This window comes from Macaca mulatta, chromosome 19, assembly GCF_049350105.2.
Source record: "Macaca mulatta isolate MMU2019108-1 chromosome 19, T2T-MMU8v2.0, whole genome shotgun sequence".
In the NCBI taxonomy this organism is placed as follows: Eukaryota; Metazoa; Chordata; class Mammalia; order Primates; family Cercopithecidae; genus Macaca; species Macaca mulatta.
In genome coordinates, this window is record NC_133424.1 from 8,543,094 (window position 1) to 8,565,706 (window position 22,613).

Sequence of the window (22,613 nt, forward strand, 5' to 3'; positions counted from 1 at the left end):
CAAAAAATTAGCCAGGTGTAGTGGCACACGCCTGTGGTCCCAGCTACTTGGGAGGCTGAGGCAGGAGAATCGCTTGAATTCAGGAGGTGGAGGTTGTAGTGAGCCGAGATCGTGCCTCCGCACTCCAGCCTGTGCAAGAGAGCAAGACTCTGTCTCAAAACAAACAAACAAATTTATAGTCTTATGTTTCTAGAGACTGGAAGTCCAAGATGAAGATGTCCACAGGGGTGACTCCTTATGAGGTTTCTCTCCTTTCCTTGTAGACAGCTGTCTTTTCCCGGTGTGCTCACACAGTCTCCTCCCCCCGCCCCCGTGCATGTCTGTGTCCTAATCTGCTCTTCTTACAAGGAAATTGGTCATGTTGGATTAGGGCCCACGCATATGACCTCGTTTTTACTTAATTATTTCTTTAAAGATCCTATCTCCAAGTATAGTCACTTTCTGAGGCAGTTGCGGGGCAGGACTTTAGCATAGACATTTGTGGAGAGGACACAGTTCAGCTCATAGCACTCAAGTGAGGTGTGAATCTCACAGCGCCAATAGAGCAGGAGAGGCCAGGCGAGGTAGCTTAAACACCTATCATCCCAGTGCTTTGGGAGGCCCAGGTGGGAGGATCACTCGGGCCCAGGAGTTCGAGACTAGCCTGGGCAGCATAACAAGATCCTGTCTCTACAAAAACATTTTTTTAAATTAGCTGGGCATGGTGTCTCGCACCTGGGGTCCAATTTACTCAGGAGGCTGAGGTGGGAGATCACTTGAGGCTAGGAGTTTAAGACCAGCCTGGGCAACACAGCAAGACCCCATCTCTACAAAAAAATAAGAAAAAGTAGTCAGGTACCTGGTGACATGCGCCTGCCTGTAGTCCCAGCTGCTCAGGACACTCAGGTTGAAGGATTGCTTGAGCCCAGGAGGTTGAGACTGCAATGAGCTATGATCATGCCACTGCACTCCAGCCTGGGTGGCAAAGTGAGACCCTATCATAAAAAAAAAAAGAAAGAAAGAAAAGAAAGGAAAAGAAACCTTTCTGGGGCACAGATATACAGCCAGCCATGTGAGTAATCCGAGGCAAAAGGGGCTGTGGGAGCCCATATCACATCTAATCCACCCAGTCTGGGGGCAATCTTGGAAGGCTTCCTAGAGGAGGCAGCATTTGCATAGAGAATGAAAATGAAGAGGGCGAAGGGAAGGGAGGGGAGGGCAGAGCAGAAGCCAAGGCCAGGGAATACCAGAGGCCCCTGAGGAGCTGAAGGGGAGGGTACTGACCTGCAACCCAATCTGAGAACCACGTGGAGCCACACAGGTCATGGTGAGGATTTTGGTCCCTGCTGAGGCCATAGGACATCATAGACAGGGTCTGAGTTGGGACAGGTAGGGACCCACGTCGCATGCTGGCGGTGAAATTCTCGCTGCTAGAGTGGGTGCCTGGGGAGGGGGCATTGGGTGAGGAAGCAGCCACTTCAGAGGTAGAGCCTCTCTCACTGCCTGGGCTCAAGCAATCCTCCCACCTCAGCTTCCTGAGTAGCTGGGGCCATGAGTGCGTGTCAACAAGCCCAGTTCATCTTTTAATTTTTTTGTAGAGACCGGGTCTGGCTATGTTGCCCAGGCTGGTCTCCTGGGCCCACGCAATCTGCCCACCTTGGCCTCTCAAAGTACTGGGATGACAGGCGTGAGCCACCGCGCCCGGCGTCTCTCCTGATTTTGAGGTCATAGATCCTTTGGAGAATTCAGGGAAATCTAAGGACGCTCGTCCCAGAAAAACTGCACACACAATTTGCGGGTGGGGACTGAGGAGAATGCAGCCCCCTCTGATTCAGCAGTTCCACGATTAGGATTTATCCGAATCTCCCACCAGGGCAGGGAGATGGATGAGCAGAGCTGTGAAGGGGATGAGGTGTGGGGAAGAAAGTGGGTCGGCTGTGGACCCCTGGGGTCCGCCCGCCCTGGATATGCCTTTGCAAGGCCTCAGCAGGGACGCGTTTTAACTTACGGGAGGTGCAAGGAGTGGGAGGGAGGTGGTTTTAATGTTTAAAACTTAAGCTCAAGGTCGGGCACGGTGGCTCACGCCTGCAATCCCAGCACTTTGGGAGGGTGAGGTGGGAGGATCGCTTGAGGCCAGGAGTTTGAGGCCAGTGTGGGCAACAAAAGCGAAATCCTAAATATATGTATTTTTGAGACAGTTTCACTCTGTCGCCCAGGCTGGAGCGCAGTGGTGCGATCTCTACTCACTGTAACCTCTGCCTCTTGGGTTCAAGTGATTCTCCTGCCTCAGCCTCCCCAAAAGCTGGGATCACAGGCGTGCGACACCATGCCCAGCTAATTTTTATACTTTTAGTAGAGATGGGGTTTTGCCATGTTGACCAGGCTGGTCTCAAACTCCTGGGCTTCAAGTGATCCTCTGCCTCGGCCTCCCAAAGTGCTGGAATTACAGGCGTGAGCCACTGCGCCCAGCCAATGTCCACAATACTCACTTTATTTTATTTTATTTTATATTTTATTTTTGAGATGGAGTCTCCCTCTGTCGCCAGGCTGGAGTGCAGTGGTACGATCTTGGCTCACTGCAACCTGCGCCTCCTGGGTTCAAGTGATTCTCCTGCCTCAGCCTCCCGAGTAGCTGGGACTACAGGCGCGCGCCACTACGCCCAGCTAATTTCTGTGTTTTTAGTAGAGATGGGGTTTCACCATGTTGGCCAGAATGGTCTCGATTTCCTGACCTCGTGATCCACCCGCTTTGGCCTCCCAAAATGTTGGGATTACAGGCGTGAGCCACCGCGCCCGGCCAGTACTTATTTCAATAAAAAATAAAAATTTATCCATGCCTAACTGGGTAGTTACTTGACACAATAAATAATCTTTTCTAGGTTAAGAAAAAATAAAAAGGAAAACATTTAAACTCAACTTCCTGGGAAACCGCAGCTTCGCTCCGGGACGGGCTTGTGTAAGCACGCCCTGCGAGCGCCAGGGGGCGCTGCGGCGCAATTTCCCGGTTTCTTTGATCTTCCGCCTCTGTAACTGGAGATGAGGTGACCCTAATTAGAGACGACGGGGAAGTAGGTCAGGGGTTATTTCGTGGTTCTCAGCGGAGACAAAAGTCTGTTGCTTAAACCGCCTCTGCCTCTGACCCTTACTTATACTCAGATGATGCAATATCTTCACACTAAAGGCAAATATTGGGTCTACAAATATTTATATACCCCCGTGGGCGGTAGCAGCTGACAATATCAGGTCTTAACGAGCACGAAATCAAGTTCCCTCTGCATGCGTTATGCAGATCCTCAAAACCCTCCTGTGAGGATCGCTGGAGCCCAGGAGTTCGAGGCTGCAGTGAGCTATGATCGTGCCTCTGCACTCCAGCCTAGGTGGCAAAGTGTTGTGTTTAAAAAACAAACAAACAAACAAAACGGTTGGGGGCCGGGCGCGGTGGCTCACATCTGTAATCCCAGCACTTTGGGAGGCCAAGGTGGGCGGATCATGAGGTCAGGAGTTCAAGACCAGTCTAGCCAACGTGGTGAAACCCCCTCTCTACTAAAAATACAAAAATTAGCCGGGTGTGGTGGCAGGTGACTGTAATCCCAGCTACTCGGGAGGCTGAGGCAGGAGAATCGCTTGAAACCGGAAGGTGGAGGTTGCAGTGAGCCATCATGCCACTGCACTGCAGCCTGAGCAACAAGAGTGAAACCCTGTCTCAATTAAAAAAAAAAAAAAATCCTATGAGATCCTTCCCCCAAGTCCATTTCCCACCTCATGGTGAACCTGGCTGCTGTTCCTCAAATACACCACACTGTCCCTGCCCCAGAACGTTTGCACCTGCTGTTCCCATCACCTGCAATGCTGTGCCTTGCAAGCTATTATACTTCCTCCTTCCTTTCCCCAGCTCAGAGAGGCCCCTGCTTTACTTCCTTGTGGTATCCCTACTTAGGGTGCTTTCTTTCTGGTTCTTTTCTGGTACTGAGGAATGATTCTCATTCTGGATTTGGCAGGTTGCTTCCTCTCTCCCCATCCCTGCCCCGATGTTTACCCTATAAATGGGTTAGAGCCACATGCTCTATTGGAATAAGGGTCAGTTGTAGCCAGAATAATATCGTGCTGGTGGGGCCAGGTACTTCCTGGTACGTCCCATCAGGTGGTCCATAATGTCATGTCACTACAGCTGATAGGTGGGTTTGGGGAATGTCCCGGGTCTCCAGTAACTGCCCACATAAAGATGTTAGCAGGAGCCGGGCCCAGTGGCTCACGCCTGTAGTTCCCAGCACTTTGGGAGGCCAAGGCAGGAGGATCGCTTAGGCCCAGGAGTTTGAGAGCAGCCTGGGCAAGATAGCAAAACCCTGTCTCTACTAAAAATAAAATAAAGGCCAGTCACGGTGGCTCATACCTGCAATCCCAGCACTTTGGGAGGCTGAGATGGGCAGATCACTTGAGGTCAGTAGTTCAAGACCAGCCTGGTCAACATGGTGAAACTCCGTCTCTACTAAAAATACAAAAATTAACCAGGTGTGGTGGCACACACCTGTAATCCCAGCTACTCAGGAAGCTGAGGCAGGAGAATCACTTGAACCCAGGAGGCAGAGGTTGCAGTGAGCTGAGATCATGCCATTGCATTCCAGCCTGGGCAACAGAGTAAGACTCTGTCTCAATAAATAGAATAAAATAAAATAAAACAAAATAAAAGAATTAACCAGATGTGGCAGCAATTGCTTGTAGTCCCAGCTACTTGGGAGGCTGAGGTGGGAGGATCGCTTGAATCCAGGAGGTTGAGGCTGCACTGAGTTATGATCTCGGCACTGCACTCCAGCCTGGGCAATAGAGTGAGACCCTGTCTCATAAATAAAAAAGAAAAGAAAAGAAAAGAAAGTTGTTAGCAGCCATCAATTTTTGTTGTTGTTGTTTTTTGTTTGTTTTTGAGATGGAGTTTCACTCTTGTTGCCCAGGCTAGAGTGCAGTGATGCAATCTTGGCTCACTGCAACCTCCACCTCCAGGGTTCAAGCAAATTCTCCTGCCTCAGCCTCCCCAGAAGCTGGGACTACAAGCATATGTCACCACGCTGGGCTATTTTTGCATTTTTAGTAGAGAGGGGGTCTCACCATGTTGACCAAGCTGGTCTTGAACTCCTGACCTCAAAAGATCCACCTGCCTCATCCTCCTAAAGTTCTGGGATTACAGGCGTGAGCCACCACGCCTGGCCCCAGCCATCCGTTTTTGATTCATTACTCTCTTGAGGATTATGTCCAACTTTATCATTCCTTCTACTGGAATTAGCTGTGGTTCTTCTGAAAAAACTTTCTGCTTCCCTCAGGAACTAGTTGGTTTGTACAGAAAGTGATTACGTGATACATTGACTTATGTATTATTTGTGGAATGCCTTGAGGCAAGTGGTCACATGAGCTCAGAGGAAGAGCCTGGAATGGGCACAGCCCTGAGGGTCATGTGTGGCTCCATTGGAAGCATCTAGGAAACACCCATGGGGGCAGCAAGCTACCCAGGTGCGGAGGCAAGAGCTGGAGGGCACGAGCTGTTCCAGTATAATAAAATATATAAAATAAGAATAGTTATACTAGATATAGATCATACATATGATTATATATTAATATCATTAATCATTAGTTTGTAGCAATTACTTTTTATTCTAATATTATAATAATCCTAGCTCTAAAATTATAACTTAGGAAAAACCAGGCCATACGGAGATGGGAGTTGAGGGGACATAGTGAGAAGTGACCAGAAGACAAGAGTGTGAGGCTTGGCCAGGCGCGGTGGCTCAAGCCTGTAATCCCAGCACTTTGGGAGGCCGAGACGGGCAGATCACAAGGTCAGGAGATCAAGACCATCCTGGCTAACACGGTGAAACCCCATCTCTACTAAAAAAAATACAAAAAGCTAGCCAGGCGAGGTGGCGGGTGCCTGTAGTCCCAGCTACTCGGGAGGCTGAGGCAGGAGAATGGCGTGAACCCGGGAGGTGGAGCTTGCAGTGAGCCGAGATCCGGCCACTGCACTCCAACCTGGGTGGCAGAGCGAGACTCCGTCTCAAAAAAAAAAAAAAAAAGAGTGTGAGCCTTCTGTCACACCCAGGCAGAGTCACCAGAGGGCTCCTTGGTCTAGTGGTAATGCCAGCATCTGGGAAGACACCTGTTGCCAAGCAGACCATGGTCTAGCGGTAGCATCAGTGTCAAGGAAAAACACCCGCTACTTAGCAGACCAGGAAAGGGAGTCTCCCTCTCCCCAGGGGAGTTTAGAGAAGACTCTACTCCTCTTGTGGAAGGCCTGACATCAGTAAGGCCAGCCTGCAGTTATGCAGAGGCCTAACCATCTCCCTGTGATGTTGTGCTTCAGTGGTCACACTCCTAGTCTGCCTTCATGTTCCATCCTGTACACCTGGCTCTGCCTTTTAAATAGCAGTAGCAAATTAGTGAAAGTACTAAAAGTCTCTGATATGCGGAAATAATTACATAAGCCATCTCTCTCTCTCTCCTCTTTCTCTCTGCCTCGGCTGCCAGGCAGGGAAGGGCCCCCTATCCAGTGGACATGTGACCCATGTGACCTTACCTATCATTGGAGATGGCTCACACTCCTTACCCTGTCCCTTTGTCTTGTATGCAATAAATATCAGCGCAGCCAGGCATTCGGGGCCGCTACCGGTCTCCATGTCTTGGTGGTAGAGGTCCCCCGGGCTCAGCTGTCTTTTCTTTTATCTTTTTGTCTTGTGTCTTTATTTCTACAATCTCTTGTCTCCGCCCACAGGGAGAAAAACCCACTCACCTCATGGGGCTGGACCCTACATATGGCGCCCAACGTGGGGCACTCCCTCGCAGTGTGAAGTTGCACCCTGAGTGCGGGATTCAGCGGAGGATTTCGACGAGAGATTCCTGAAGATTGTGGTCAATAAACTTGGTGGTAAGCTTGAGCTCAGAGTATTCTGGGGACACCATGGGACAGGCCATACTAAGTACTCGGCTTATTTAAATTTTATAACACCTCTTCTAAAGAAGGAGGGGTTAAAGTTTCTACTGAAAAGTTAATTGAATTATTTGAGGTTGTAGATCTTCTTTGTCCTTGGTTTCCGACTGAGAGAACTTTGGAACTTAAAGATTGGGACAAGATTGGCCAACAATTCAAAATTGCCCATGAAGGGGGACATTTTATTCCACCCACCATTTGGTCAGTCTGGACTTCAGTTCACTCTGTCTTAGACTCCTTACAGACTCAAGAGGACAAAACGGAGACTGATCCCTCTTTCCTCTCCTCTGACGAGGTTGAGGAAGTGCTCAGTTCTCTTTCCCCTGAGGATACTACACAAATTGAAACCATAATTTCACAGGCGGACTTCCAGTCTGACATGCCACCGCCACCGCCACCTACGCCAGAGGCTACCGCAACCCCGTTGTTGCTTTATGATGATCTTTTAACTGACCTGAATGAGCTTATTTCCCCCAACCAGCAAAACTCAGCTGAAACATATCAACAGCCATTGTGGCCAGATCCTCCTGCTTCTCCTCACCCTCTCAATGCTGCTGCTATGGAGACAGCGGATGAGATCAGGCAGCCTGAAAATGAGGCTATAAATTATGTTTCCATGCAGCCCAGTACAGAGGCTCTGATATCTGAACAGTCCATAGAGGAGGCTTTCAATTCTTGGCCTGGTAACGAGACTTTCAACCCTATCCCTCCACAGCCTGGTTCCTTTCCTACTACTCAGACTCGGCTAGAGTCACAGGCTCCCTTGAAACCTGGTTATTTTCCTCCTAATCAGACTCAGCTAGAGTCACAGGTTCCCTTGAGGCCTGGCTCTTATCCTTCTACTCAGACTCAGTTACAGTCACAGGCTCCCTTGAAGCCTGGTCCACAGTTGTCGTGGCAGCCTGGCTTTCAGGCCCATAAAAGACCTGTTCAGCAGGTAATCTGGTCTCATCCTGGCTTTCAGCTTCTCAACTCTCCCTCTATTCAAAATTCTCACCTTTTTTCTGCTCCTGGTCTGGTCACTACTACTGTTACCAACACTACGATTGCCACTCATAGGCAACAAGTTACATACATCCCTGAGAATGACACTCCACTTATGAGGGCTATAGCTCAGGCAAGGGAATACAGGGATCCCAAAGCCTGGCAATTTCCTGTAATTTTACGACCTCCAGTACCTGCCACCTCAGCAGCACAAAATCACCCACAGCCCATTGTTGATCCTGCTCAACAGGCAGCTGACCCTGCAACTCTTCAAGATCAAAAGGCTGATAATCAAGCCCCTCAGCCCGACAATCAGGCTGCTCAGGGAAATAATCAGGCTTCACAATTGCCTGCCGCTGGGACACACCCAGTACCTGGCATTCCAGCTGTTCGGGCGGTAGTTCAACCCGACCCCATACATCCAGGTCAGGTTCAGATACACCCTGCTACTTGGGAAAGTTTTTTTTTTAAATTCCTCAAAGATTTCAAGGACTCAGTAAAACAAGATGGCACCAACTATCCTTTTGTCCGTTGCACATAAAAAGCCCTGACAAAGGATAAACGTTTGGTGCCTTGCCCTATGACTGGGAAATTTTAGCAAAGTCAGTCTTGTCTAAATCTCAATATTTACAATTCAGGACTTGGTGGGCTGATGCTGTCCAGGAACGCATTCATCTTAATCAGGGCTCCAATCCTCCTGTTAATGTTGCGGCTGACCAATTACTGGGAATGGGTCAGTGGGCTGCAATTCAATACCAAACTATACCAAATGATGAGGTTATCAAACAACTGCGAAAATGTTGCTTAGATACTTGGGACAAGATTCAAGATGATGGTAAAGCATGCCCATCTTTCACGGCTGTCAGACAGGGACAACACGAACCCTACCCAGACTTTATTGCTCGTCTCCAAGACACGGCAGAAAGGCTATCCCTGATAGCCACGGCCAGCGACTCATTGTAGAACTCACGGCTTATGAACAAGTAAATCCAGATTGTCAGGCGGCCATTTCCCCTGTCAAAGGCAAAATTCCACCGGGTGGTGATATGCTCACCTCCTACATTAAAGCCTGTGAAGGGGTGGGAGGAACTCTGCATACAGCAATGATTATGGCACAAGCTATGGCCTCTGTTCGAATGCCTGGGCAATTCTCTGGCCAATGCTTTATATGCGGCCAGAAACGACATATAAAAAGAGATTGCCCCCAGTGTACAGGTCGCCATTCTATACTACAACAACAACAACAACTGAAAGGAATGAGACACATCCCCATATATCTCCCAACTTCCTGAGCCCAGCACAAACACATTCCTCCATATTTCTTTCAAACTTCAGAAAAACACCACCTGGGAAATCTACGATAAGGACGCAGCGGGAACCAATAAAAAATGCTAAATGTATAATATTAACCAATTGTAATGCTGTAACTGACAGAATTACCTTGTTCCCCTGTAACTTTACATATCCTGTTTACATCGTGCTATAAAAAGCAAGCACTCGCATTGTTCGGGGCCCTCTTGTATGCTGTGGAATGGAGGGACCAAGTTTGAACTTCTAGTAAAGATCCTTGCCGCTTGGCTTTGACTCTGGACTCTGGTGGTCTTCTTTGGGGAACAAACGGTCTGGGCATAACACAACAACAACAAAATTTTCAGCAACCAAAAGCCCCACCTTCTACTTTATGTCCACGATGCCGAAAGGAATTTCACTGGGCTGCTCACTGCCATTCAAGATTTGATATTGATGGTAATCCTTCATGGCCTTTTAAGAATCAGGGAAAGGGGAGGAGGGGCCGACCCTAGGCCCCTCTAAACAATGTGGCATTCCCCAACTCCCAGCCCCCGACGTCTGGCGAGACGGGAGCTTTGGCAGTCCAATCCATTCAACCTCCACCCCAATTCCCACTTCAGCAATTTGTGCCACAGGATCTAACGGCTCAGCCATCCTGTACACCTGGCTCTGCCTTTTAAATAGCAGTAGCAAATTAGTGAAAGTACTAAAAGTCTCTGATATGCAGAAATAATGGCGTAAACCGTTTCTCTCTCCCTCCTCTCTTTCTCTCTGCCTCGGCTGCCAGGCGGGGAAGGACCCGCTTTCCAGTGGACACGTGATCTTACCTATCATTGGAGATGGCTCACACTCCTTACCCTGCCCCTTTGTCTTGTATCCAATAAATATCAGCGCAGCCTGGCATTCGGGGCCACTACCGGTCTCCGCATCTTGGTGGTAGAGGTCCCCCGGGCCCAGCTGTCTTTTCCTTTATCTTTTTGTCTTGTGTCTTTATTCCTACAATCTCTCATCTCCACACACGGGGAGAAAAACTCACCGAACGGCCGGGCGTGGTGGCTCAAGCCTGTAATCCCAGCACTTTGGGAGGCTGAGACGGGCGGGTCACGAGGTCAGGAGATAGAGACCATCCTGGCTAACACGGTGAAACCCCGTCTCTACTAAAAATACAAAAAACTAGCCGGGCGAGGTGGCGGGCGCCTGTAGTCCCAGCTACTCGGGAGGCTGAGGCAGGAGAATGGCGTAAACCCGGGAGGCGGAGCTTGCAGTGAGCTGAGATCTGGCCACTGCACTCCAGCCCCAGCGGCAGAGCGAGATTCTGTCTCAAAAAAAAAAAAAAGAAAAAAGAAAAACCCACCGAACTTGTGGGGCTGGACCCTACACACCCAGGAATGATTGCCATAATAATTATTATCTAATCCATTAGATATAGTAAAAATAAACTTATTACTAATTATTATCATTAATGATTCTGATTACTGGGCGAGAACAGTGGTGATCTCGTGTATTTATGTGCATTACAGGGTAAGAGTTCTCCTTCCTGTGGTGTGCAGGAGATTCTAGAATAGAAACTCATTGAAATAGTGAGAGGAAAATATTTGTGGTCTTGAACCTGTTCCACTTAAAAATACATGAGGGAGGCTAGGTGCGGTGGCTCACGCCTGTAATCCCAGCACTTTGGGAGGCCGAGACAGGCGGATCACGAGGTCGGGAGATCGAGACCATCCTGGCTAACACGGTGAAACCCCGTCTCTACTAAAAAAAATACAAAAAACTAGCCGGGCGAGGTGGTGGGTGCCTGTAGTCCCAGCTACTCGGGAGGCTGAGGCAGGAGAATGGCGTGAACCCGGGAGGCGGAGCTTGCAGTGAGCTGAGATCCGGCCACTGCACTCCAGCCTGGGCGACAGAGCGAGACTCCGTCTCAAAAAAAAAAAAAAAAAAAAAATTAGCCGGGCATGGTAGCGCACGCCTGTAATCCCACCTACTCGGGAGGCTGAGGCAGGAGAATCACTTGAACCCCGCGGGGGTGAAGGTTGTAGTGGGCCGAGATCACACCACTGCACTCCAGCCTGGGCGATACAGCAAGACTGCATCTCAAAATAAGTAAATTAATTAATTAATTAATTAAAATACATGAGAGGACCGGTGCAGTGGCTCATGCTGGTAATACCAGCATTCAGGGAGGCTGAGGTGAAAGGATCATTTAAAGCTGGGAGTTTGAGGCCAGCCTGGGCAATATAGCAAGACCCCTGCCTCTACAAAAAATGTAGCTGCACCTGGTGGTGCACACCCAGTTGCTCGTGAGGCTGAGGCAGGAGGATCACTTGAGTCTGGGAGGTGGAGGCTGCAATGAGGTGTGATTGCACCACTGCACTCCAGCCTGGGTGACAGAGCAAGACCTCATCTCCAAAAAAACCACAAAGAACAAAAACATGAGGTCCAGGGAAATTAAAGCTGCAGGCTGGGCCAGCAGCAGTGGTGGTGGGATGGTGAAGCCAGTGGTCCTGACAGAGAAATCAGGGACAAAGGAAGCAGTGCTGGAGATCTTCAGAGGAGGGTCCTGGCCCCAGACAGGAAAAGGAGGTGATGTAAGTCAATGAGGCAAGGAAATCTCGTGGAAATGAGTAAGGTACCAAAGAGAGGCCACCCAGAGGGAGACCCAGACATTGAGGGGAGCTTCCCTTTTTCTTTTCTGTAAAGTTGCTCAAAAACCTTAAAACACAGTTGACCAACAGCTGCTGCCAAGAACACTGTGAAAAGGTTTCTGGGTAAGGAAATGGCCCTGAGAATGGGAAGGTTCCGCTCTGGTGTGATCAGAGATGAGGTCTCCAGGGCTGGATAACAAAGTCCTGGCATATGGAGGCTCCATTTTGGGTGTCCTTCATTTCCTTCTTTTTTTTCTTCTTCTTCTTTTTTTTTTTTCTTTTGAGACGGAGTCTTGCTCTGTTGCCTAGGTTGGAGTGCAGTGGCGCGACCTCAGCTCACTGCAAGCTCCGCCTCCCGGGTTCATGCCATTCTCCTGCCTCAGCCTCCCGAGTAGCTGGGATTACAGGCGTGCACCACCACGCCCAGCTAATTTACAGGTGCCCGCCACCACGCCTGGCAAATGTTTTGTATCTTTAGTAGAGACGGGGTTTCACCATGTTAGTCAGGATGGTCTCGATCTCCTGACCTCATGATCCGCCTGCCTTGGCCTCCCAAAGTGCTGGGATTACAGGCACGAGTCACCGCACCAGGCCTTTCCTTTTTTTTCTTTGAGGCAGAGTCTCGCCCTGTTGCCCAGGTTGGAGTGCAGTGGCACGATCTCAGCTCACTGCAACCTCTGCCTTCCGAGTTCAAGTGATTCTCCTGCCTCAGCCTCCCAAGCAGCTGGCATTACCGGCGTGTACCACCACGCCCAGCTCATTTTTGTATTTGTAGCAGAGACAGGCTTTTGCCATGTTGCCTAGGCGAATCTCGAGCTCCTAATCAAGTAGTCCACCCACCGTCAGCCTCCTTCATCCCCTTCTGAGATTACTCAGTTTCTGTCTCTGTTGGCAGCTGGGAAAGTTCTGAAAAGAGAATGAAGAGCAGGCCAGGTGCGGTGGCTCACAACTCAAATCCCAGCACTTTGGGAGGCCGAGGTGGGCGGATCACCTGAGCTCAGGAGTTGGAGACCAGCCTGACCAAAGACGTGAAACCTCACCTCTACTAAAGATACAAAAATTAGCTGGGAATGGTGGCAGATGTCTGTAATCCCAGCTACTCAGGAGGCTGAGGCAGGAGAATCACTTGAGCCTGCGAGGCAGAGGTTGCGGTGAGCTGAGATTGTCCCACTGCCCTGCAGCCTGAGTGACAGAGTGAGACTCTGTTTCAAAAAAAAAAAAAAAAGACAAAAAGTAAAGACAATGGCATTAGACAAATTCTGGCTCTGAAATCTAGACTAGCTAGGTGACTTCTTTTTTTTTCATAGAGATGGGGTCTTGCTATATTGCCCAGGCTGTTTTTGAATTTCTGGCCTCAAGCGATCCTCCTGCCTCAGCTTCCTAAAGTGCTGGGATTATAGGTGTGAGCCACCAATGCGCCCCACTTTTTTTTTTTTTTGAGACAGAGTCTTACTCTGTCACTCAGGCTGGTGCTCAGTGGCGTAATCTCAGCTCACTGCAACCTCCACCTCCCAGATTCAAGCAATTCTCCCACCTTAGCCTCTTGAGTAGCTGGGATTACAGGTGCCCACCATCACGCCCAGCTAAGTTTTGTATTTTTAGTAGAGACGGGAGTTCACCATGTTGGCCAAGTTGGTCTCGAACTCCTGACGTCAGGTGATCCACCCGCGTTGGCCTCCCAAAGTGCTGGGATTACAGACATGAGCCACCGTGCCCTGCCTTTTTTTTTTTTTTTTTTTTTTTTTTTTGAGAGTCTCTGTCTGTCACTTAGGCTGGAGTGCAGTGGTGCAATCATAGCTCACTACGGCCACAAACTCCCAGGCTGAAGCAATAGATCCTCCCCCTTCAGCCTCCTAAGTAGTGGCTGGGATTACATGGGCATGCCACCACACCCAGCTAATTTTTTTAAAAGTTTTTGTAAAGACGGGGATTTTTCTGTGTTGCCCAGGCTGAACTCGAACTCTTGAGCTCAGTGGATCCTCCCACCTTGACCTCCCAAGGAGCTGGAATTATAAGCATGAGCCACTGTGCCGGGCCCTGGTGACCTTTTGTCCATGGCCCCGCCTTCCCTAGCGTGGGTTTTCCCCTCTAATGTTGCGTAGGGCTGTTGCGATCACAGGGGGAGGTGGAGCGTGAGTACTCCTGGGGTACATGCTGGAGGTTGGGGGTTTGTGGAGGTGGGTGGCTCAATTTTATTCCAGGAAACCGTGGCCAGATGGCCCGACAGCACCTTCCCTTTCATCTAGAGTTCCTCAATTAGTGGGGGTGTGAGTTATTTCATAAGCCACTCCCCCTTATGTCTTGCAGGAAAGTAGTAATGCAAAGAAGCTTTTATTTTTTCCACATCTATATTCTTTGTAACCTTTTAAACTAAGATACTTGGCCTGGCGTCTGTAATCCCAGCATTTTGGGAGGCTGAGGCAGGCAGATCACTTGAGCTCAGGAGTTCGAGACTGGCCTGGCCAACAGGGTGAAACCCCGTCCCTACTAAAAATACAAAAATTAGCTGGGCACGGTGGCACACACCTGTAATCCCAGCTACTCGGGAGGCTGATGCATGAGAATCGCTTGAACGCGGGAGGTGGAGGTTGCAGTGAGCCAGAGGAAGAAAAAACTGAGGGTGTTTAGCCCTGGAAATCTCTTTTGATGTTCACTGCCTCAAGGTTCTTGCTATCTCTTGCTCCAAGTCACAGCCTGGCCCCAGGAGGTCAGGCCAGAGCCCCCAGCCTGTCCTCTGCCAAGCGGTGGTCCTGGCAGCCGCCTAGACTCCCACTCCAAAGCTGGATCATTTGTAGATGGGAAGTGTTTGCATACACGGGGCCAGGGAGTGCTTTCCAGCTCTTTGGTAAAGAGGCCTGACAGCTGCCGAGGCTTTTACTTTTATTTGCCATCCTTCACCCAGGAGGGGAAGCAAGTGTGGTTGTTCTCTGATTTGGCAGAGCCACCTGTCATTGCAAATTGTCACCAGGGCAACAAGTTACCATCTTTTTAAGGCAACCAATGAGAAGCATGGATTTCCTCTGGTGGTCGTTTTCACAGAACGGCAACAGTTTCTAGGCGTCCGAGTGATACAAGAATTCTTTGTTCAAATAAGGCTTCCAGGACAGATGTATAGTGAAAGAGAGGAGAACAAGCTGGTAGCAGTTACGGATTTTCACAAGGAAAACTGGTTGTGGGGCGGGGCAGAAAAATCCTCTCTGTGACTTCAGGGAACAAAGAGGTCATTTCCTTTGGGTCTTTAGGAAACCCCTTTTTTCCAACTATGATTTATTTTATTATTATTTTTTGAGATGGAGTTTCGCTCTTGTTGCCCAGGCTGGAGTGCAATGGTGTGATCTTGGCTCACTGCAACCTCTGCCTCCTGGGTTCAAGCAATTCTACTGTCTCAGCTCCTGATTAGCTGGGATTACAGGCATCCGCCACAATGTCCGGCTAATTTTTGTATATTTAATTGAGACGGGGTTTCACCATGTTGGCCAGGCTGGTCTGGAACTCCTGACCTCAGATGAACCTCCCCCCTTGGCCTCCCAAAGTGCCGGGTTACAGGCGTAAGCCACCACGCCCAGCCTAGCTATAATTTAAATTACAAGTATTTGGCCCGGCATTAGTGGTAATTAGCCTGTAATCTCTGCACTTTGGGAGGTCAAAAAGCAAGGATCCTGGCAACCTATGAGACCCTGTCTCTACAAAGAAGAATCAATTTTTTGAATTAACTGGGAGTGGCGGTGGGTGCCTGTAGTCCCAGCTACTCAGGAGGCTGAGGCAGGAGGATCGCTTGAACCCAGGAGCTGGAGGATGCAGCGAGCTCTGATGGCACCACTGCACTCCAGCGTGGGAGATGGAGACAGAGTAAGACGGCATCTCTAAAAAATAATAAGAAATAAATAAGTACGTATTTGGTGGTGGTGGTTACAAGACTGTGTGCAGAATTTTAGTGCATATAAATGCCACCTCAATCAAGCCTGATTTTTAGAAAACAATTCTTGGGAAAAACAAAACATACAGCAGGCACGTAGACACATTTGTCAAAATGCATCGAACTCAGTAACAGCAGACCAAAGACTGCTGGTTCTCACTTATAAGTGGGATCTAAACTTCAGGTACTCATGGACATAAAGGCAGCAATAATGGACACTGGGGATTACCAGGGAGGGGTGAGAAAAAGGGGCATGAGGGTTGAAAAACTAACTGTTGAGTACTGTGCTCACCATCTCGGTGACAGCATCGTTCATACCGCAAACCTCAGCATCATGCAATATACTCAGGTAGGAAACTGGCACAGGTATCCCTGAATCTAAAATAAAAGTTGATAAAGAGGGTCCCGGGCGCAGCGGCTCTCACCTGTAATCCCAGCACTTTGGGAGGCCAAGGCGGGCAGATTGCTTTGAGGCCAGGAGTTTGAGATCAGCCTGGGCAACACGGTGAAACCCTGCCTCTACTAAAAATACAAAAATTAGCTGGGTGTGGTGGCGGGCGCCTGTAATCCCAGCTACTTGGGAGGCTGAGGCATGAGAATCGCTTGAACTCGGGAGTTGGAGGTTGCAGTGAGCCGAGATCACACCTCTGCACTCCAGCTTGGGCAACAGAGAGAGATTCTGTCTTGAAAAATAAAAATAATAATAATAAAAAATAAAAATTGATAAAGAGGGCTGGGCGTGGTGGCTCATGCCTGTAATTCCAGCACTTTGGGAGGCCGAGGCAGGCGGATCACTTGAGGCCAGGAACTTGAGATCAACCTGGGCAACATGATGAAACCCCATCTCTACGAAAAATACAAAAATTAGTCAGGTGTGGTGGTGTGTGCCTGTGGTTCCAGCACTTTGGGAGGCCGAAGTGGGTGGATTACTTGAGATGGAGAGTTCAAGACCAGCCTGGCCAACATGGCGAAAACCTGTCTCTACTAAAAATACAAAAATTAGCTGGGTGTAGTGGCGCATGCCTGTGGTCCCAGAGACTCAGGAGGATGAGGCAGGAGAATCGCTTGAACCCGGGAGGCGAAGGTTGCAGTGAACCGAGATTGTGTCACTTCACGCCAGCCTGGGCAACAGAGTGAGACCCGGTCTCAAAAAAAAATTTTTAAAGTTGAAAAAGAAAAACAATGCATCAAACCAAACACACAAGATAGGCACATTCTACTGTATGTAAATTACACATCAACAAAATGGATTTATCAAAAATCAGTGTTCCTGGGATTTTATTAGATAGCATTAGGTACAAAATTGAGGTCAGTAGAGCTCAGTTTTACTGGTAGAAATCAGAGGAAGTTAAAGGATTTTATGTTTTAGAGGAGAATTAAGGGACATATTGCCTTTTCCTGCTACAGAACCAAGAATTTTCAAACTGGGTTCCTAGGGAACCCCAGGGGTTCCATGTCTAGCCTGCTTTCTGCTTTCTCCTCAATCTGTAATCACAGCTGCCCACTTCTTTTGTGTCCCTCAAAAGGTTTTACCCAAAGAGTTCTGAGACCAAAGGATTTGAAAATCAGAGCTCTCAAAAATGATTTTTCTTTTTCTTTTTTTTTGAGACGGGATCTTGCTTTGTTGTCCAGGCTGGAGTGCAGTGATGCTTACTGCAGTCTCAGCCGTTCTGGGCTCAAGTGATCCTCACACCCCAGCCTCCTCAGTAGCTGGGACTACCAGCATGGACCACCACACCCAGCTAATTTTTTTCCTCAATATTTATTTATTTATTTATTTAGACCGAGGCTCACTCTGTCACCCAGGCTGGAGTGCAGTGTTACAATCTCAGCTCACTGAAACCTCCACCTCCTGGGTTCAAGCAATTTTCCTGCCTCAGTCTCCCGAGTAGCTGGGATTACAGGTGCCCGCCACCACACCCATCTAATTTTTGTATTTTTAGTAGAGACGAGGTTTCACTGTGTTGGCCAGGCCGGTCTTGAACTTCTGACCTCAGGTGATCTGCCCACCTTGGCCTCCCAAACTGCTAGGATTACAGGCGTGAACCACTGAGCCTGGCTTTTCCCCTTTTATCTTTGTAGAGACGGGGTCTTGTTATGTTGTCCAGGCTGGTCTCGAGCTCCTGGCCTCAAGCGATCCTCCTGTCTCAGCCTCCCAAAGCACAAGGATGACAGGCGTGAGCCACTGCACCTGGCAATAACATGGTTTCTGTCTCTTTCCAAGCTACCCTTTGTCCAGGGTGTGTCAAAGAGTAGCTCAAGAAGAGATAGAGGTCATGTCTTCAAGGAGGCAGGATGAGCTGGGACTTGAGCATGCAGAAATATCGGGACAAAAATGGACTTGAAAGTTCCTGCTAGGACCAGAAGAGACAGGCAGCCTGTGGAATTCACTTTTCCCCCCCAGATTCCCCGTCCCACAAATTTGCTTTCAGTTCCTCTAAATGCACACACTCCATTCTGCCTCGGGGCCTTGGAACACACAGTCCTCTCCCTCCACCCAGAAGGCCCTCCCTAACTGCCTCTCCTGTTTAACCCTTATGCATCCTCCACCCTCCCCTCAGACATCTTTTCCTCCCCCCAGAATACTTTCTGGATTCCCCTATGTGGGGCTGATTGTTAGGTCAGAGGTTCTCATGGAAATGGGTTCCTCTCCTTGGGAGATGGAGTGGTCCTTGAGGCTGATGGCTGATTGAGCATTCTATTGGTGTTTGTTCTTGTTTTTTTGTTTTTTGTTTTTTTTTAGAGATGGGATCTTGCTCTGTTGTCCAGGCTGGAATGCAGTGGTGCAATCATAGCTCACTGCAGCCTCCAATTCCTGGACTCAAGCGGTCCTTCTGCCTCAGCCTCCTGAGTAGCTGGTACTACAGAAAGGCACCACCATGCCTGCCTAATGTTTTCTTATGTTTTGTACAGAAGGGGGTCTCACTGTGTTGGCCAGGCTGGTCTTGAATTCCTGGGCTCAACCAATCCACCCACCTCGGTCTTCTAAAGCACTGGGATTACAGGTGTGAGCCACAGCGCCTGGACTTTTTTTTTTTTTTTTTTTGAGACGGAGTCTCGCTCTGTCACCCAGGCTGGAGTGCAGTGGCCGGATCTTAGCTCACTGCAAGCTCCGCCTCCCGGGTTCACGCCATTCTCCGGCCTCAGCCTCCCGAGTAGCTGGGACTACAGGCGCCCGCCACCTTGCCCGGCTAGTTTTTTGTATTTCTTAATAGAGACGGGGTTTCACTGTGTTAGCCAGGATGGTTTCGATCTCCTGACCTCGTAATCCACCCGTCTCGGCCTCCCAAAGTGCTGGGATTACAGGCTTGAGCCACCGCGCCCGGCCTTTTTTTTTTTTTTTGAGATGGAGTTTTGCTTTTGTTGCCCAGGCTGGAAAGCAATGGCGTGACCTTGGCTCACCACAATCTCTGCCTCCTGGGTTCAAGCAATTCTCCTGCCTCAGCGTCCCGAGTAACTGGGATTACAGCTAACCACCTGGTGCGCCACCACGCCTGGCTGATTTTGTATTTTTAGTAGAGAAGGGGCCTCTCCATGTTGGTCAGGCTGGTCTTGAACTCCCGACCTCAGGTGATCCGCCCGCCTCAGCCTCCCAAAGGGCTGGGATTACAAGCATGAGCCACCGTGCCCGGCCTAGCACCCGGCCTTTTTATTGCTGTTCTGTTGGTATCTGCCTTCCCCTGACTGTCAAGACCCAACTCATCCCGGGGAAGGGCAGCATCCCTCTGCTTCCTACTGTATGCACGGTGTTTAACACAGTATGTGGAACATAGTAGTTGCTCAATAAATATTGCCTGCACTTTGAACCTGTGTGCACCCTTGTATTTATACAGGGATTTAATATACGTGCATCATGTTGACTGATACATAAATACATAGAGAAAATTGTGCAAATGAGAGTTACAGCTCAAAATTTTTACAGAACTCCCCCCTCACCAGGGGCCTTCCTGGTACTCTTTTATCACCACTGTCTCTGATTCTCCAGACACTTCCACCCTCATTTCCAACAGCATAAGTTAGTTTTGTTTGTATTTCATTTATTATTATTGTTATTGTTATTATTATTATTTTGAGACGGAGTCTCGCTCTGTCGCCCAGGCTGGAGTGCAGTGGCGCGATCTCGGCTCACGGCAAGCTCTGCCTCCCGGGTTCACACCTTTCTCCTGAAGGAGCTGGGACTACAGGCGCCCACCACCACGCCCAGCTAATTTTTTTTGTATTTTTTTCTTTAGTAGAGACAGGGTTTCACGGTGTTAGCCAGGATGGTCCCGATCTCCTTACCTCGTGATCTGCCCGTCTAGGCCTCCCAAAGTGCTGGGATTACAGGCATGAGCCACCGCGCCTGGCCCAGATTTTGTCTTTAAAAAAAAAAAAAAAACAACTTTTTTTCCCTATGGTTTAAAAATGTGAAAATTGGCAGTGCCTCAAAAAGTTAAACATAGAATTGCCATATGATCAGGCAGTACTACTCCTGGGCATATGCCCAGAAGAATTGAAAGCAGGAACTGCAAACAGATATTTGCACATCTATGTTCATAGCAGCATTATTCACAATAGCCAAAAGGCAGAAGCAGGCCAGGCACACTGGCTCATGCCTGTAATCCCAGGACTTTGGGAGGCCGAGGCGGGCAGATCACCTGAGGTCAAGAGTTTGAGACCAGCCTGGCCAACATGGCGAAACCCCATCTCTACTGGAAAAAAAAAAAAAAAAATTACCCAGGTGTGGTGGTGGGTGCCTGTAATCCCGGCTACTCGGGAGGCTGAGGCAGGAGAATTGCTTGAACCTGGGAGTCGGAGGTTGCAGGGAGCCAAAATCGTGCCACTTGTACTTCAGCCTGGGTGATGAGAGCACAACTCCGTCTCCAAAAAACAAAAAACAAAACAAAACCCCAAAACCTTTTTGATCCGCTGTCTGCAGTGGAGCCGCCACCAAAATGCAGATTTTTCCTGAGAACCCTTACAGGGAAGACCATCACCCTCGAGGCTGAACCCTCGGATACGGTAGAAGATGGAAGGGCCAAGATCCGGGGTAAGGAAGGAATTCCTCCTAATCAGCAAAGACTGATCTTTACTGGTAAACAACTGGAAGATGGATGTACTTTGTCTGACTACAACATTCAAAAGGAGTCTCCTCTTGTGTTGAGAATTCGTGGTGGTGCTGAGGAAAGGAAGAAGTCTTTTTTTTTTTTTTTTTTTTTTTTTTTTACTGAGTCTCGCTCTGTAGCTCAGGCTGGAGTGTAGTGGTGCCATCTTGGCTCACTGCAACCTCTGCCTCCCAGGTCCCGGTTCAAGCAATTCTCCTGCCTCAGCCTCCCGAGTAGCTGGGATTACAGGCACGCGCCACCATGCCCAGCTAATTTTTGTATTTTTAGTAGAGATGGGGTTTCACTATGTTGGCCAGGCTGGTCTCAAACTCCTGACTTCGTGATCCACCTGCTTCGGCCTCCCAAAGAGCTGGGATTACAGGCATGAGCCACTGCGCCCGGCCAGAAGAAGAAGTCTTACATGCAAGAAGAATAAGCACAAGAGAAAGAAGGTGAAGCTGGCTGTCCTGAAATATTATAAGGTGGATGAGAATGACAAAATTAGTGGCCTTTTCCAGGGTGCCCTTTGTCCAGGGTGCCCTTCTAATGAATGTGGTGCTGGAGTGTTTATGGCAAGCCACTTTGACAGACATGATTGTGGCAAATGTTGTCTGACTTACTGCTTCAACAAACCAGAAGACAAGTAACTGTATGAATTAACAAAAGATATGAACAAAAGCAAACAAATGAAAAACGAAACAAAAGCCAGAAAGCAACCCGTGTCCATCGATGGGTGAATGGATAAACACAACGTGGTTCATCCACACAAGGGAATATGATGCAGCCATGAAAAAGAAAACAGTTCTGACTCAGGCTACAGCATGGATGAACCTTGGGGATATTATGCTCAGTGAAATAAGCAGATACAAAAGGACAAACACTATGTGATTCCAGTCCTAGGAGGTCCCTAGAGTCGTCAGATCCATAGAGACAGAAAGTAGGACGGAGGGAGCCAGGGGCTGGGGAAGGGGATAGGGAGTGAGTGTTTCATGGGGATGGAGTTTCAATTTGGAAAGAGGAGAAAGTTCTGGAGATGGATGGCGGTGGTGGCTACCCAACAACATGAATGTGCTTATTGCCACAGAATTGTGCACTGAAAAATGGTTAAAATAGGCCGGGCATGGTGGCTCACACTTGTAATCCTGGCACTTTGGGAGGCTGAGGTGGGCAGATCACTTGAGGTCGGGAGTTTGAGACCAGCCTGGCCAACATGGTGAAATCCCATCTCTACTAAAAATACAAAAAATTAGCTGGGTGTGGTGGTGCACGCCTGTAATTCCAGCTACTTGGGAGGCTGAGGCAGGAGAATTGTTTGAACCTGGGAGGTGGAGGTTGCAGTGAGCCAAGATCAAGCCACTGTACTCCAGCCTGGACAACAGAGTGAGACTCTGAAACAAAGAAACAAACAAAAGCAATGGTTAAAATGGAACAAGATGGTGCATACCTGTAGCCTTAGCTACTGGGGAGTCCAAGGTGGGAGGATTACTTGAAGCCAGGAGTCTGAGACTAGCTTGGGCAACAAAGCAAGACCCTGTTTCAAAAATAAAAAAAGGCCGGGCATGGCGGCTCAAGCCTGTAATCCTAGCACTTTGGGAGGCTGAGGCAGACGGATCACAAGATCAGGAGATCGAGACCATCCTGGCTAACACGGTGAAACCCCATCTCTACTAAAAAAAAAAAAAAATACAAAAAATTAGCTGGGCGTGGTGGTGGGCGCCTGTAGTCTCAGCTACTCGGGAGGCTGAGGC

At 49.0% G+C, this 22,613-nt stretch overlaps 1 pseudogene; it reads left to right on the forward strand.

The window, feature by feature from the left end:
* The first annotated feature begins 1,385 nt into the window (after nt 1–1,385).
* LOC100426636 (ubiquitin-ribosomal protein eS31 fusion protein pseudogene) lies at nt 1,386–21,512 on the forward strand (annotated as a pseudogene).
* Nucleotides 21,513–22,613: the final 1,101 nt, after the last annotated feature.